The sequence below is a fragment of the Triturus cristatus genome, chromosome 6 (genome assembly GCF_964204655.1).
Source record: "Triturus cristatus chromosome 6, aTriCri1.1, whole genome shotgun sequence".
Lineage (NCBI taxonomy): Eukaryota > Metazoa > Chordata > Amphibia > Caudata > Salamandridae > Triturus > Triturus cristatus.
Window position 1 is genome coordinate 1,077,753,900 of NC_140589.1, and position 15,931 is coordinate 1,077,769,830.

General features: G+C 45.1%; 1 protein-coding gene across 2 annotated transcripts in view; it reads right to left on the reverse strand.

Annotated features, from left to right (window-relative positions):
* Positions 1 to 15,931, reverse strand: part of EGLN1 (egl-9 family hypoxia inducible factor 1) — a 273,058-nt gene that overhangs the window by 40,651 nt on the left and 216,476 nt on the right. The gene's annotated exons all lie outside the window — the stretch shown is intronic.

A 15,931-nucleotide genomic window follows, 5' to 3' on the forward strand; every position in this document is an offset into this window, starting at 1 on the left:
GATGATATGGTCTCATCCATAATTGATATTGTACAAAATGAGATTTCTACCTCGTATCATGGACAGAATCAACTTAGATCAGTTATGCAATTTAGCTGGACGCTGCAAACACTTAAAAATGGGCACGCTCCTTGGCATTACCTTAATTGTAGAGCATTGTTCTTTCCATTTAATGACATGCAAACAATCAATGGCTATGAAAGACGAAAGTTACACCATGCTACATATTGAAAAGCTTGAACAACCCCCCTTTCATTATTGCGGAAACTCATTCTGTGGTATGGTTAATACATCTTGCTGCCTATTTCGACCTTTCAGTTCACTGCCTGCATTTAACACTTCCCAGGAGATAGATATGAACCCCTTGGCAGCTGTTACATACATGAGCTATGGTACCTGCCTTTTACATATCTTTGACAACGAGCTGAGAGAGAAGTCTTTTTCACGGGGAGGAGTGACACTCCACTGCAGGTCATTCTCGTGTGTATACAAGTAAAAAATAATTGTAATGTTTGTCCTAAATCTGGCTTGTTATTTGAAAGGAACTCCTGTTCCCGCAATCATTCCCACCCTCACATTGCTTTCGAATGGATGCTATCTTGTTCTAAATAATCAGGACTGTTGCGGTCTATGGGCAGGAATCCCGTATGATATCGGTTTCCCAGTTAGTTACGCGTTGCAACAACGTCAGACAACCACCGAGCCATCAAAGGAGCTGTGCAGCTAAATAATTGCATGTTAAGTCCAGAAGAGCCAATACACCAGCAGTCACAGGTAGCGCTAAAGTGGTAAGAGCTAGCCGGTGGCCCCCTGGTCCCAAAATCAGACGTGTGACGTATCAAAGTGTCTCAAGAAGGAAGGAGGGATGAGCAGGTGAAGGTTTTCAAAATAACTGGGGTTCACTAGTGACATGTGGCTCATTACTGAAAGTGGAAGAGAAGATCAAAAAGCAAATTGGGCTAGGTGTTGAAAGTTAACTGATTCCCCGTTCAATCTGGGGTCTAATTGTATAGAAAGGGGAAAACACTACTATGTGTTAAAGAAACACTCCTTACATTATATCATTTTTTACCATGTTCTTATATTTTGCTTATGTAATCTACAGCCCAAATATTTTGAATGTACTTTGGCACTTAAGGATGAGCCAGATTACTGGTTCGGACTTTACTTGGCTGCATAACTATTTTAAGACATGGACAGAGTGGACAGTTGCCCAACACAACCTTCCAAGAGGTCTGGCCCCTGTTCACCCTTCACAAGCACCATCAGCAGCTCATTGTACCAGCAGAGTTTGCCACAGTGGGTGGGTGCTGCTTGTTCAACCACTTGACAGTGCTCATCTTTATGTCTCCTCTCTGTTGACAGAGATCCCGAGGTACACAATGCTTTGATGCTCATGGCGGGCCCATATCTTATTTTAGAAATTGTTCCATCATTTTTCTGCTCTTATTTGTTCGGTTCTGAGCAACAACTCTTTGAATATGTTGCTGTGGATCTCCCATCTGATCACAATTTCATCCTGCTCTTTAATTTTATTTGTCTGCTATTCTGAGCTAAATGTAGTGTCCTGAAGTACACTCTAGTGCTGTGAGACTATAGACAAGTTGTGAATACCTCACATCCTGCCATTAGGTGTGAGACTGTCGCCCACACCATCTGCTCTGCCTCATTAATTGTGTTTTTAGGTTTAGCGTTGGCTGGTGGTTAACACTGTGCTCAAGGGCATTAATTCATTACTGAACAAGGACATGATGTGCCACCTGAATGTAGCATACCTAGAGACAATCACAAAGACCATAGTGAATATATAGTGCTATGTAGAAAACAGTGTATAAATTCATTGGTAAAATATTGGGGTATGGCCTCTCCTTCGGTGTGTCTGTAAAATTGACCTTTTGTCCTGAATTTTGACCCTTTGTCCCGAATTATTTTTTACAGTACAGTCCTATCCAGAATTTCCCTCCATGTCAGTTGGTCACCCTACCAGGGGCACAGGTTGAACCAGGGGTGGGTGGGAACAATGGTTGAAGTGGGCTAGATTAGAGGAGCACGATGTGCCAATACTTTTTTAATCGAAGGAAAATAGTTCCCTACTTTCCGTAAAAATTGAGCTGTCCAGGGATGGTTAATTCCGAGATCTGAAATGATTCAGCTGCAGTGCAAGGTAGGGAGTCTCATGTGCTGTGAAACCGAAGGGGGGTAGACAGGCTAAACAAGCCTTCTTGCCAGGATGCCTACTTACCTGAAAGACTAGTAAATGTGCACACCCGATCAACCTGCAAATGTCAATGGGGCTCGGAAGCTGGTTTTGACTAATTAATGAGACAGATTTATTGTTTGAGTGGTAGCGAAAAGGAGTAACCAGATAAGCGGTGAAGTGTGTGCTTTTTAAAAGGGCGCAACACAGGCACCTGAGCGGAAGGGGTTGGAGGGGCCTGTGTTACGCTCCTAACTACTCTCCACTGATCCAAGCAGAATTCAATCCTGTGGCTCTCTGGTTGCAGACATAGACCTCTGCAGTATATTAAGTAATAGAGGTTTCATAAAGTACAATGCACACAAATAATCAAAGGAGGGACGAGGAGAGAGATTTAATGAGGTCCTACACCCACACTCCTACTGGAATAGTGTAATATAAAATACCAATGGGGTAGTTCATGAGGGACAGATTTGACTAATCAGCATGTAATCAGTTGCCTGACCAAAAGGTTCACAAGGGATCAGAGTGGTCAGATCATAGTGCGCTCACACACGCACTGTAGGGTGTCATGCTTTATCACAGGGGGCATCATCATCAAGCCGGTGCTTCAATGCTCGACGGCCTGGGGACTCTTTAGCGGAGATCTTTTTATCTGTCGATGACGTTAGATGAGTGCATGTAAGGGGTCGCAAAAATAGGATGGAGAAGAGTGAGAATAAAACAGTCTAAGGGAACCAGGGAAGTGTTTATAGGGTAATGGTCCCTTGACAGTAAAAGCAAGGGTGCTATCAATGTACCCTAATAGCTAACATGTCAAAAATATGGCAGGTGTCTGCATGATTCATGCCTTAGTTACCAGGAGTTTCAATTGGCATTTTATCAGGACCAAAGAAATGTATCCAGTGTATGGGCCCACCCTAAGGTCATGGGTGCCACCTAGAGTAGAGAATGGTGCACCAACTAAATTTCGAGTTTATCTTCTTGGAGGGGAGGTCTGTGATAGATGCCACAATAGAACTATACCCCTTCACAAACCTCCTGTAATACCCAGTCAAGCCAATGAATGCCCTGACTTGGGTTGGAGTTGCTGGAGCCTAGCAGTTCCGGATTGTCTGGATTTTGGATTGGAAGGGTTGTACTTGGCCCCCCCATCTACAAGGTGGGCCAAGTATACAGCAGTTCCCTGCCCTATCTGGCATGTGTATGTCTTGATAGTGAGGCCTGCAGATTGACCGCCTGCAAAAGCTTCCCAAGGTGGAAAAGGTGATCCTGCAAGACCGTAATATCTTGATATGCTGCACTAAAGGCCTTCAGTCCAGCAAGGACTTGATTCATTAACCTTTGGAAGGTGGCAGGGGCATTCTTTAAGCCAAAGAGTATAACAGTGAATTGATAATGCCCCTCTGGTGAGAAAGCCATTTTGTCTTTTGCTCCTGGGGCCATGCCAATCTACCAGTACCCTGCAGTTAAGTCAAAAGTACTGAGAAACTTGGCTGCACCCAACTCGACTATCAGCTCATAAGCTCTGGGTATAGGGTGAGCATCTGCTTTGGTGACAGTATTGAAACCTCTGTAGTCCACAGAAAAACTCACCTTTCTCTTTCCACCCTGTGGATGAGGCTAGGGGACTAAGACCACTGGGCTGACCCAGGAACTCTCAGAGGGTTCAATAAACCCTAACTCAAGCATCTTGCTTACTTCAGCTTTGATGCTCTCCTTAACTTGGTCAGACTGTCGATACATCTTTGTTTTGACAGGCAAGCGGTCTCCAGTGTCTACATCATGGATACACCAGTGTGTGTGTCCAGAGGTTAAGGAGACGAATTCAGCATACTGCTGTAGGATGTGCCTGCAGTCAGCCTGATGTTGGGCAGAGAGGGTGTCTCCATTAACTGAACCATCTTTTGGACTGCAACAGAAGAGGTCAGTGAGAGGTTCACTTTGCTTCCTAATCATCATCAGTAACCATCAGCATGGTTATCTCAGCCCTGTCATGGAAAGGTATTAGGCGGTTTACATTGATCACCCTCTTGGAACTCCTGCTAGTGCCCAGGTCTACCAAGTAGGTGACCTCAGTTCCCTTTTCAAGGATGGGGTAAGGAGCACTCCATTTGTCTTGGACGGGCCTTGGTGACATAGGCTCCAAAACCCATACCTTCTGCCCTGGCTGAAACTCCATCAGTGGAGCCTTTTGGTCATACCAGAGCTTCTGGAGCTCTTGGCCGGCCTCAAAGTCTTTGGATGCTTTTCCCATCTATTCTGCCATAGTGGATTGTAGGCCTAGCACATAGTTCACAATATCGTGCTTGGGTTCGTGGAGAGGCTTCTCCCAGCCTTCCTTCACGAGACAAAGTGGTCCCCTAACATGATAGTCAAACAGAAGTTCAAAGGGAGAAAATCCTACTACCTTCTGAAGCACCTCTCTGTAGGTGAAAAGCAGGCATAGGCAAAGGACATCTCATCTTCTTTTGAGTTTTTCAGGGAGCCCCATGATTATGCCTTTCAATGTTTAGTTGAATCTCTCAACAAGGCCACTGGTTTGTGGGTGATAAGGTGTAGTTGATGTTAAGGTTACTCCACACTCATTCCAGGTGCGTTTTAGGTAACTAGACATGAAGTTTGCACCTCTGTCCGAAACCACCACCTTAGGAAACCCTCACTGGCAAAGACACCAATGAGGGCCATGGCTACTGCTGGGGCTGTAGTAATCCTAAAGGGATTGCCTCAAGATACTTGGTAGCATGATCCACTACTACCAGTATTAATTTGTTTCCTGATGCTGTGGGAGGCTCCAATGGACCAACTATGTCCACCCCTGCCTTTTCAGAGGGAACCCCAACCACTGGTAGTGGAATTAAGGGGGGCTTTGGGTGGTCACCTGTTCTGCCAGTGGCTTGACACAGGAGCTGCAAAACTCCTTCACCTTCTGGGAAATGTTTGGCTAGTAGAAGTAATTGACAAGCCTATTCCAAATTTAAGTCTAGCCAAGATGACTAGCTAGGGGGATGTCAAGGGCCAATGTGAGGAGGAATTCTCTAAGCTGCTGAAGCAGTACCACTCTCCTAGTGGTACAAGGTAAGGTAAGGTAGTGTAAAGGAGTCCCTCCTCCCATAGGTCCTGTGGGATCCACTGACATCTCCATTTTCCTGTGCATCAGCTTGCTGTCATGGGCTTTCAAGAGTATGACGGGTACTCTGCCCTTGGCACAGTTGTTCCCTAGAGGGTCCACCTGGGCCCAGAAGCTCAACCTGATAAGGTTCCAGTTACATAGGCTCAGTTACCTCTAGGAGTGACTGGTCCTCTCCCGGAGAAGAGGGAACCTGAGCTTTTTGCTGTACAGAAGCTGGTTCCCCAATATTCTTACTTTTTCTCTTGGAATGTTGGGCCATTTTCTAGGCCCCAACACTTCTTTTTCACTCTGTGCTCTGCGCCCTGGTTTTTACACACACCAATTCAGGGATTCGCAGCATTGCCGCATGGGTTTTCAGTTCTACCACAGCCCATGCGGAGGTCTGTCTCCAGATCATTCCCAAGCAGACATTCAACTGGGATTGCAGAAGAGACCACTGCCTGTTTCATGCCAGTAACCCCTCCCCATTCTAAGGGCACCATAGCCATGGGATGAACCTTCGTTACATTATCAGCATTGGTGACCGGGTATGTTTGTCCAGTCAAACATATACTGTCCTGGGGAAACCATGTTTCCTGATCACCATTGGGACACTGGCACCTGTATTCCTCAGGGCTTCTACCCTAGTCCCACTAATCAAGGGTTGCTGCCTGTATGTTTTCATATTGGGGGCCAGGCAGCAAGAGTGGCCAAATCTACCCCATCCTAAGAGACATATAGTTTCAGTGTGAACCCTGATTTGCTCTGGGCGCGCAAGTTTGATCCCACCTGGAAACTTGACTTACCAGTGCTAGCTGGAGGAGTACTAGCGGGATTCTTTTTGGGACATGCCAGGTCTCCAGTTGTGTCCGAACTGTTTACAATTGAAACACCCTGCCTTTTTAGGATCAAAGTGTTACCCTTGTACCCACTGTTGGCCTGTGAAGAGTTCTGGGATCCACCCTCCAGTGCAGGTTTTTGGGGGCTTTTAAAAGACTCTTTACTTTTATCCATAGGATTTTCACCCACTTTCCGGTGGGGAGGTTTTGATACCCCTTTCTTTTGGTGACCAAGTGTTAGTCTTGGTCACCTTAGTCTTGACCGAATGGTCTGCCTTCTTTCTCAATTCTAGGGGAGAAATTGGACCTAGGTCTACCAGATACTGATGCAACTTTTCATTAAGCCAATTACTTAAAATGTGTTCTTTCATCAGCAGATTATAAAGCCCATCATAGTCATGCACTTCACTTCCAGTTAACCAGCCATCTAGTGTTTTTATTGATTAGTTCATAAAATCAACCTAGGACTGACTTGAGGTTTTGTGAGCCCCTCACCCCCCAACCTGATCCTATACTCTTCAGTGGTGAGTACAAAGCCTTCATGAGGTCATAGGACTCAGCATCTGCCCCAGTGAGTGCCAGGAGTATATCCCAGCACTTACCAGTGAACTGCTCCAAAAGCAATGCTCCCTAGTGTTACTTCACCTTTTTCATTCCATAGACCCTCTCAAAGGCTGTAAACCATTTTGTGATGTCATCACCTTCCTCATATTTGGGGATTTTATGGTCACACAAGTTCTCTCTGCCCCTAAGAATTATGTTGCTGCCACCATTTATGGGTGGCACGTCCATATCTGCTCTATCCCTCTCTATAGCTAGAAGTCTATCCTCCAGGGCTATTCTAAGAGCCATCCTTGTTAACAGGATGTCTTCAATGCTGCTTGGGGTGCCTGGCACACCTGTGTGGGGAGCTAGGTACCCTATGCACTACTATTGGAAAGATGAGTGCAAGGACCACATTTTCCTGGACTAGGAGAGGAAGTTGGGAATTGTCCCCATTATCAGTACTTCCTTCTTCTGTGAGGAGGTTCTCCTCTTCAAAAGGGTGCTCTTTAGCATATTCTGTCAAGAGCTCCTGGAGCTTGAGCTTGGTAGGATTGGAACCAGTTCAAATGTTCTTGAGTCTACAGAGGGTCCTTAACTCCTTCATGCCAAGCAGGAGGTAAGGAGTCCGGCTGAGCTCCACAACCACATTCTTTGTATCTTACATTATTTCACTAAAGTTGGGGCCTTTTTAAAATAACTTTTTAAAATGCTATAGGAACTTAACCAAAGCCCTAGCAAGATTTTGAAAGATTTGCAAATAATGTTAAATAAAAAAAACTGTTGAATCTAAAAGCAATTTTGGATATTAGCCATGTGGTAACTTTTTGTCAGAGTGGTTCAGCAAATGCATAGTCTTAGAGACCCCCCCCCCCCCCCACCCCCTTTGCCGATCCACCAATGTAGGAACCCGGCTCTGTATATACTATACCAAAATGAGGTAAGGTGTGTACAGAGTCCAGTGGATCCCCAGAGGCTGCACTGAGGCTCAAGTAGAGAATACGAATGCTCTCTTTGTGATAGTGTTGGAGCGCAGTTAGGCTTATCAGAGGGCGGTGCTAAGCATCTGTTGTACACACACACAGGCAATAAATGATATACACACACAATTACTAAATCCAAGGCCAATTGTTTGTAAAAATAATACTTTTAGTATATTTATTTTATAGAACCAAAGATACTTTGTTGCAAGTAAATACGTTTTGCAATATCAATGCTTTTCAATGTAAAAAGTGGACACAGTGCATTTTTCAAGAATACAATGTTATCAATGGGAGGAAACAATCAGCAATATGCAGGTAAGTAAACTATTTACGATATTGAGTTTCTGGATAAAGAATCAGTACCAGGTAAGCTTCAAAACTGCACCACTTGGGCGGTCAGGTACAGAGGTCAAACTTGGTATCTAGTGCCAATGTTATCCAATGGCGAAAGGGGGGCAATCAAAGTGGTATTTCTTAAGGTAAGCAGCATGGTTTGGTAACCCAGTCTCTGGGGGTCACGGTAAGCACAGGGGGGCCACAAGGCAGCACCAGACCTGCACCTCCAGCAGTACGGGGGTGGGGGTGCAGAGTACCAATACAGCGTCGGCGCCCAATGCAAACCAATGAGGAATCTTGAAGTAAAAAAAAGGCTGCAGGCTCAGGCCAGGAGGCCAATCGAAGGAGACCTTCAGATGCACAGGTAAGTTGGGATGAGCTGGAGCGTCAGGACACCGTCAGTTTATCTTCCCAAGGCCCAGGGGCTCCAGATGCAGGCATGTCCTTTGGTGTTGGAAAACAGCCTACTGGTGCAGGTCGCGGTTGGGGGGGGGCGGGGGTTCATCGAACAGAGGCTTCAGGCATCAATGTGGAGTGTGGTAGGGGTCAGCCCATGGTGAATTCTTGCGCAGACGTGCTGGGGAACCTTAGTTGGATTGGTAGGCCACTGGAACTCAGGCCATGGGCTTTGGGTGCAGAGGTAGTTGGTTTGCGGTTCGGCAGGTAGAGCTTTGGTCTTTTAAGCTTTAAAGCTGGTTTTCCTTTGGACAAGTCTGGTGTCCACAGGAGTCTTTATAAAAGGCAGGCAGTCCTCCCAGGGTTTTGGATGTCTCTGATCTACAAGACAAGTCGTGGGAGCTGCATAGTTAGCAGGCTGGCAGGGCTGGGACCAAGTCAGTGGCTGGAGCTTCTTGTCGTGTAGGGATCGGCTCTTTGTCCTCTTCTTCATAGGTCGTCGGTAATCTGAGGATTAAGGTTCCGGGATGACCTTAAATACAACTTTGAGGGTTTTATATAGGGGTTAGAAGGTAGTAGCCAATGGGCTACTTAACTTTAGGATGACTACACCCTTTGTATGTCCACTTCCTCAGGAGAGGGGACATATCCCAAACCCCATTGGTTTTAGTCCTCCAAAACAATATGCAGGATTCTGAAAAGAGGGAGGTCACTTCAGCTCAGGGCACCTTAGTGGTGGCCTTGGCTGAGATGGGACACACCTCTCTTGCTTACTAATTGTCCCGCCGACAAAAATTGGGCTTGGTCGGGGGCAAATTGCAATAGCTGGCGAGGCCCTGGTCAGCATATCAAAAGACAGGAAGTCTTTGAGGCTCACTGCCTTTCTATGGTGTTCCTGCTTGGAGGTAGGTGTGAAGCAACGCCACCCAGACCAGGCTTTGTTTCGGATTCACAAGAGCTAAAGGCTTCCACCTCAGAGGGTCAGAAACATGTCTAGAGGTAGCAGGCTGGTGGGGACCAGTCAGGCACACACTAGCGAGTTGGCAAGATTTCAGGGAGCACCTCTGAGGTGCCCTCTGGGTGCATTTCTTAATAAATCCAACACCGGCATCAGTGTGGGTTATTTAAGCGGAGATATTTGGTACCATACATCTTGGAATTTGGTGAAACCATCATGGAGCTGTGGAACACAGAAATAGGCTCCCAGTATGGCTTCACTGTGCACATGTCTTAGAATGGACTTAGATACTATAGGGGCATATCTGTTAATACAGTTATGCCCTCACATGAGGTATAGTGCACCCTGCCTTAGGGTAGTAAGGCCTGCTGTAGTGGTGCCTCTTGCAGTGCTAGGAGGCCTGGAACACAGATGTGTGCCAGGTCGACTTCACTTTTATACACACAAACATGCAGGCTGCTGTGGCAGTATGCCTGTGTTTGGTGAGGGGTTTCTTAGGGTGGCATAATATATGCTGCAGCCCTTAGAGACCCTCTCTGGTCACAAGGCCCTTGATACCACTGATACCTTTAACAAGGGACTTCTATGTGAGCCAGAGGTGTGCCAATTGTGGAAACAAAGGTACAGTTTTGGGGAAAAACACAGGCACTTGAAACCTGGTTATCAGAAACCCAGTGCACACTCCGTCAAACATACAACAGTGTCAGGCAAAAAGTGGGGGGTAACCATGCCACAAGGGGTACTTTCCTAAACTGGATTTTTAAGGAAAAGGAACCTTTTTTTAAATATCTGTTTCTTGAAGAGTTTGGTTATTTTGATGTAAAGCTGAAAACAAAGTATTTTGAAAAAAGCAAAACGTAGATTTTTATGTAATTTTTACTAATTAAATTACTACCCGCCATATGCCCCTATTTTACTCTAACCCATTCCAAAGATGTGGATCACAAACAAGAAAGAAGTCTAAATTTAAAGTTGAAAACTATACCAGTTTAATTAATGCCCACCATTTGCTCCTAAATCTCTTTAGAATTCTGTACTAAAAGATAATTTAATCTGAAAAAGATGAAGTTATATTTTGAAGTAGTTTTTGCAAACTAAAATACTTCCTACCCTTTACACCTACGTTTCTTTTATACCATGTTCCTAAAATGAGGAACACAAACATGAAAGCATTCCAAATCTGAATTTGAAAATTGTTTGAACTGAATTTCTTCCCAGCCTTTGCCCCTATATTTCTCCAACCTGTTCTAAAAATGTGGATCACAAACATGAAAGCAATCCAAATGTAAATATGAAAAATATTCTAATTTCAATATCACTATAAAATCCCATTGTAAAATAGAATGTTACCTGAATAAAGATGAAATTCTATTTTTAAGTACTATTTACATATCAAATTACTTCCCTCCCTTTGCTCCATATTACTTTTCTAACCAGTTCCAAAAATGAGGAAGGCAAACATGCCACTACATAGACTCAGAATTACAACACATTGCTAAAAACGTGATGTAATTGTAAGTATGTAAATGACGTGCAATAACAAATGCATTGTAAATGGAAGTCTGTGTAATTGATTAATTGTAAAGATAATACATCATAATATAAAATGCTGTGTTTTTGTAAAATGTTCATTTTAGTCTAGATTATCAGTGCTGAGATTACTGCATGAGTTATAATTAACTAATTAATGCATAAATTAATTTCAAACGAGCCGGTTGCATAACAAACGTTTATATCAAACAGCATCTGTAAATGCATTAGAGCGTGCTTGCACCTGATAAAAAAACCACGAGCTTTAAGCAACAGGATTAAAAATCTAAAAGGAAAAAGATTTATAAAATCTCCCCAAAAAAATTAAAGTGCAAAAGGGAAGCCTCATCAAAAGGATAAAAACAGATGGATTCAGAGTTCTATTGGCTCTTCGGAAAATAAAGTATGCAGCAAATTGAGCCCACCCTTAAGCGACAAAGGTGTCTTCCTTCCCAGGGGTGACTAATAGCAGATATGTATAACCCCAGGCTGAATGAGTCTGCAACAAAATGTATGTAAAATCTGTAGGTATATGAAGTTCAGAAGCCTTGTGCGGGTTGATACCATTTTTAAGAAAAGGCTACCTAATCCTGCTTTTAGCTAACTCAATGATGTTCTCAGGCTTAGAGAAAGGCCATCAAGTGAACATATTTCGCTCTGCAAAATTCTCAGTACACCACTGGTAACCAACCGATTCCTTACTCCACTGACCCATCAAGTCTGACCCCCTTACCCCCGTGTTCCATGTCCACTAACTAAAGTATCTAAGCCTGTTTTTGTCCCACATCACTTCTCTGTCTGCTGGGTATCGGAGAGGCGCAATAAGCAGAGGTACCTGGGGCAGGTGAACTCCCGCAACTCGGAGGCCAAGAGAGACAGGAAGGGTTTCCACAGTTCGGCGTACTTGGCCCCCTCCCCAGCTACAGTCAAGGTCAACTTCTCCATTCCAAGGACATGCCACAGGCGATAGAGCCAGCCAGTGAAGGTTGGTATGCAGGCCGTGCGCCGGTGTGTAAGTATATTTTGTGTTGCAGAGCCCAACGTAATTGCTATCAGGCTACCTCTACGGGATTGCAGTGGGTAAGTCAGGGGATTTAGGAGACCCAGGAGGACATATGATGGGAAACGTGGGATTTCTGTGCCAAAATTCATATCCACTTCGTCCAAGACTTGGTTACAATAGGGTTGGATATACTCACATTGCACCAGGGTACCTATGCTATCACAGCCCCGCCAACATGTCGCTCTTTATGTGGGATCTATTGAATGAAGACGCTCCGGGGTAGAATACCAATAAGTAGCCACAGTTAGCCCCAAATGGTATGCAGAATGGCAGGCCCTATAATATACCTCCTCCCACTCGGGCAGCTAAGATCCCTGTGGACAGTTTGAGATCCATGTTAAGAAGGGAGATGGGGCGATTTGCCCCGCATGTGGTCTTGTCTGTCCCCGGTTTGGGTATCACCACTATGGAGGCCTCTAGGAGGGAATTAAACAGCTGAGTGAGGAGTCGGGCTAGCAAAGGACAAAAGGTCTTGTGAAAATAGCAGAAAAGCCGTCCGGCCTGGGGGCTTTCGCTAGTTTGAGGCGCGCTATAGCAGCAATGACCTCCTCGATGTGGATGTCTCTATCTAGGTGGTCAGCTTGAGCCTTAGTCAATGCTGGCAGGTCGACAGAGTCGAGAAAGGCTGTCCCATCTGCGCTATCTAGGGGGGAGCTGGCATAGAGACCAGCATAAAAGTCACGGAACACCTTGGCGATTGCTCCATCCTCCGAGACGTGTCCCCCATCCTTCCTACAGATCTCCTGGACCCCTGTTTTTGCCGGGTTAAGCGCAACTTGTGGGCGAGAAGGCGCCCGCACCTATCTGCCCCCCCCCCCACCCCCGGAGTAGTAAGCATGTCGCAGTCGCAAAGCAGCAAACTCAGCCCGATCCTGGTCAAGCGCCGCAAGTTGCTGGCGCATGGTTTTTAGCCCGGCGCCACACCCGGGGGGCGCCCGTCCTCTGGTGCATGTGCTCCAATTCTTTAGTTTTTTGGGCGAGTTTGTTGCGTTTACGCCTGTGCTCTGCATTTTCCGTTGCCGTAGTGGCGATCAAGTCCCCCTGTACCACCGCTTTCAGTGCTGTCCACTGCGTTGCGAGAGAGGTGTCCGCGTTGGCTTTGTGGGAAAGGTAATCGGTGATGGAGCGCCGTATCTGCTCTACCACTGCCGGGCGGTGCAAAAGTGTGTCCCGGAGTCGCCACAGCATACAGGGTTGTTGTATGGGTGGGAGGGTGAGGGTAACAGTGACCGGTGCGTGGTCAGACAGGGAGGCAACCCCGATCCCGACCTCCGTCGTGAGCGCTTGTACTGATGTGGATGCTAATAGTCAAGAGTCAAGTCAAGTCAAGAATACTTTATTCGGTTTTAAAGACAAAAACCATGAAAGTTACAGCATTAAATTACAATTTAAATACACACACAAGAAAATATAAAGGGAGAAAGGTAAACTTAAAATACATCTAGACTCAGTGTTTTCCTAAGTTTAAAAACGTTTTTTAAATAAGTTAAAACTGCGGTAACAGTAAGAACAGTGTCCATTCTCTGGAACTCTAAGAAAGCCAAGCGACATTTGTTAATTTTCCATTCTTTGAGGAGTGGAATAATGTATGTCTTACGTGGTAAGGTATAAAAGGTGCAGAAAAACAGAATATGAATATCTGACTGGGATGAAAAGTCATCACACGGACATAATGGTAAGCTCGGTGACCAAGAATTCATAACTGGAAAAGACAATAATCTAATAACAATAGACAATCTAAAACGAGTCAAGATAAAACGTTCATAATTAGACATCGGCAAAGTTAAGTATGGCTGCAGACTACTGCTCGTTAAGAGGGAAAAATGCAGAGACACAGATTTTTTCTTCAATTCCTCTTGGCTTCTATTTTCAATAAGGTAATCCAGGGATAGCTTGGACAAAAGGTTCCTGGATAAACCTTCCATTGAGGATGGATCTGCAAAATGGTGTTGGCGACCAATTTTGGCAAAAAATAATTTGATGTAATTTAGCCAATCTAAACGGTCCACATTTTCCAGTTTTATAACATCCCGAAGGATGGCTCGATTCAGGGAGCACTCATCAGTTGTCCAGACCCTGTGCCACAAAAGAATAGGTTGAATTCTGATCAAATCAGATATATAGTTTAGGCCAAGTTCAGAATGACAAATGTAGGTCGCGACACTTTGGGGGACTCTCAAAACGTGTCTCAAGAACCTGTTCTCAGCTTTCTGAAGTAGATTAATGTTAGTGTGGCCCCAGAGGCCCGAGCCATACATAGTAACCGAGGTACATGTAGCTTTATAAATAGTTAAAATTTCCTTAATTGGTTTCTTTCCCAGTTTTTTAATAAAATTCATTAGGGCCATTATAGTTTTTTGAAACAAGAGAGTTCTAGCCTTTACCGCGTGAGACCACACCCCAGTTTCATGGAACAGTACGCCAAGGTATGGGAAGATAGAGGTAGATTCCAATGGGACGTTATTTAAAAACATTCTTTTTGCATGATTACCAGGTTTAGTGCCACAGTTCATTGAAAAAGTTTTAGTGCAATTAACTTTTAAGTCTAGACTAGACATAAAGCACTCAAAAGATTTTATCAAATTTTGTAGAGCCACGGGAGTGCGGGCCATTAAAACCGCGTCATCCGCATACAGGAGCGCGGGGACAAACCTCCCCCCAACCCTAGGAATGTCCCCGCGATCACGCAGAAGATGACGCTCAAGGCCATTAATATACAACCAGAATAAAAAGGGTGCCAGGACGCAGCCCTGGCGAACGCCCCGGCCAACCTGAAATGACCTTGTGCATTGACCCTCACGGCCGTAGCGGACCGAAGCTGAGGCCCCTGAATAAAGATCCTTCAAGAAACAAACAATGGAATCTTCCACGCCTATCTCTCTTAAAATGGTCCATAATTTAACATGGGAGACGCAATCAAACGCCGATGAAAGGTCGACGAATGTGAGATACAGGCGCTCCCCCTTAATCCTCAGGTATTTTGATTGTATAATCATTAAGTTTAGGCACTGTTCCAGAGTTCCAATACCCTTTTGAAAACCGTATTGTAAATCGCTCATTATTTTATTTTCTTCTGCCCAGGTTTGCAGTCTGACCAAAATGATTCTCCCAAGGATCTTAACGGACGAATCTAATAGGGAAATTGGTCTGTAGCAGGCGCAGGATTGCCTGTCGCCCTTCTTATAGATAGGTACAATCACGGAGGTGAACCAGGACGGATTTAGGCCCCTAGCCAGTGCTGCATTAAATAATTGCACAAGCATGGGGCCCCAAAGCTCAACATTGTCTTTAAACAGGTCAGCAGGGATTCCATCAGGCCCTGCAGCCTTGCCACCCTTCGTTGCATTTAAAGCCAAGTTGACTTCCTCCAAGTTTACAACCAGTTTAACTGCCTTGTCCACTATATGGGCCCCGGGAGAAATATCAGTAATATGAAGATTATCGTGCGGTGTATAAAGACAAGAAAAATGCTTGACCCAATCCTCCTCAGTGATGGCATTTTATATACGCGCCTTGGTGTTATCATAAAGAAGAGGGGTATTAACAGCCTTCCAGAAGGCAGACGCATCCTTCTGTTGTGACGCTTCACATAGCGCTTCCAGGGCCTCCTTTTTTATAACCATCTTCCTGTTTGTTAGGGCTTCATTATATGCTTTCCTGCAGATTCTTATTTGCTAATAGGTAATCTAACCTAGCGTAGGTTTTGTGTGCGTTGGAGTAATAAGAATACTCACGGTTGTGGGGGTAAAAGCAGCGCCATAAATCCCTGAGGCCTAGGTCGTGTAAACGGGCCAACCCCTCCGCAGAGAGCGCGCCCGTTTGATGCGTGCATTGACCTGATCTATCCTTGGTGTTATCGAAAATGAGGTTCAACCCCCCCCCCGACAATATTGTGGTCTGTTGTGGCGGTTGCTTCAGTGAGGGCAGAGTTAAGAATTGTTCCTGGCCTTCGTTCGGAGCGTACAAGGAACCGA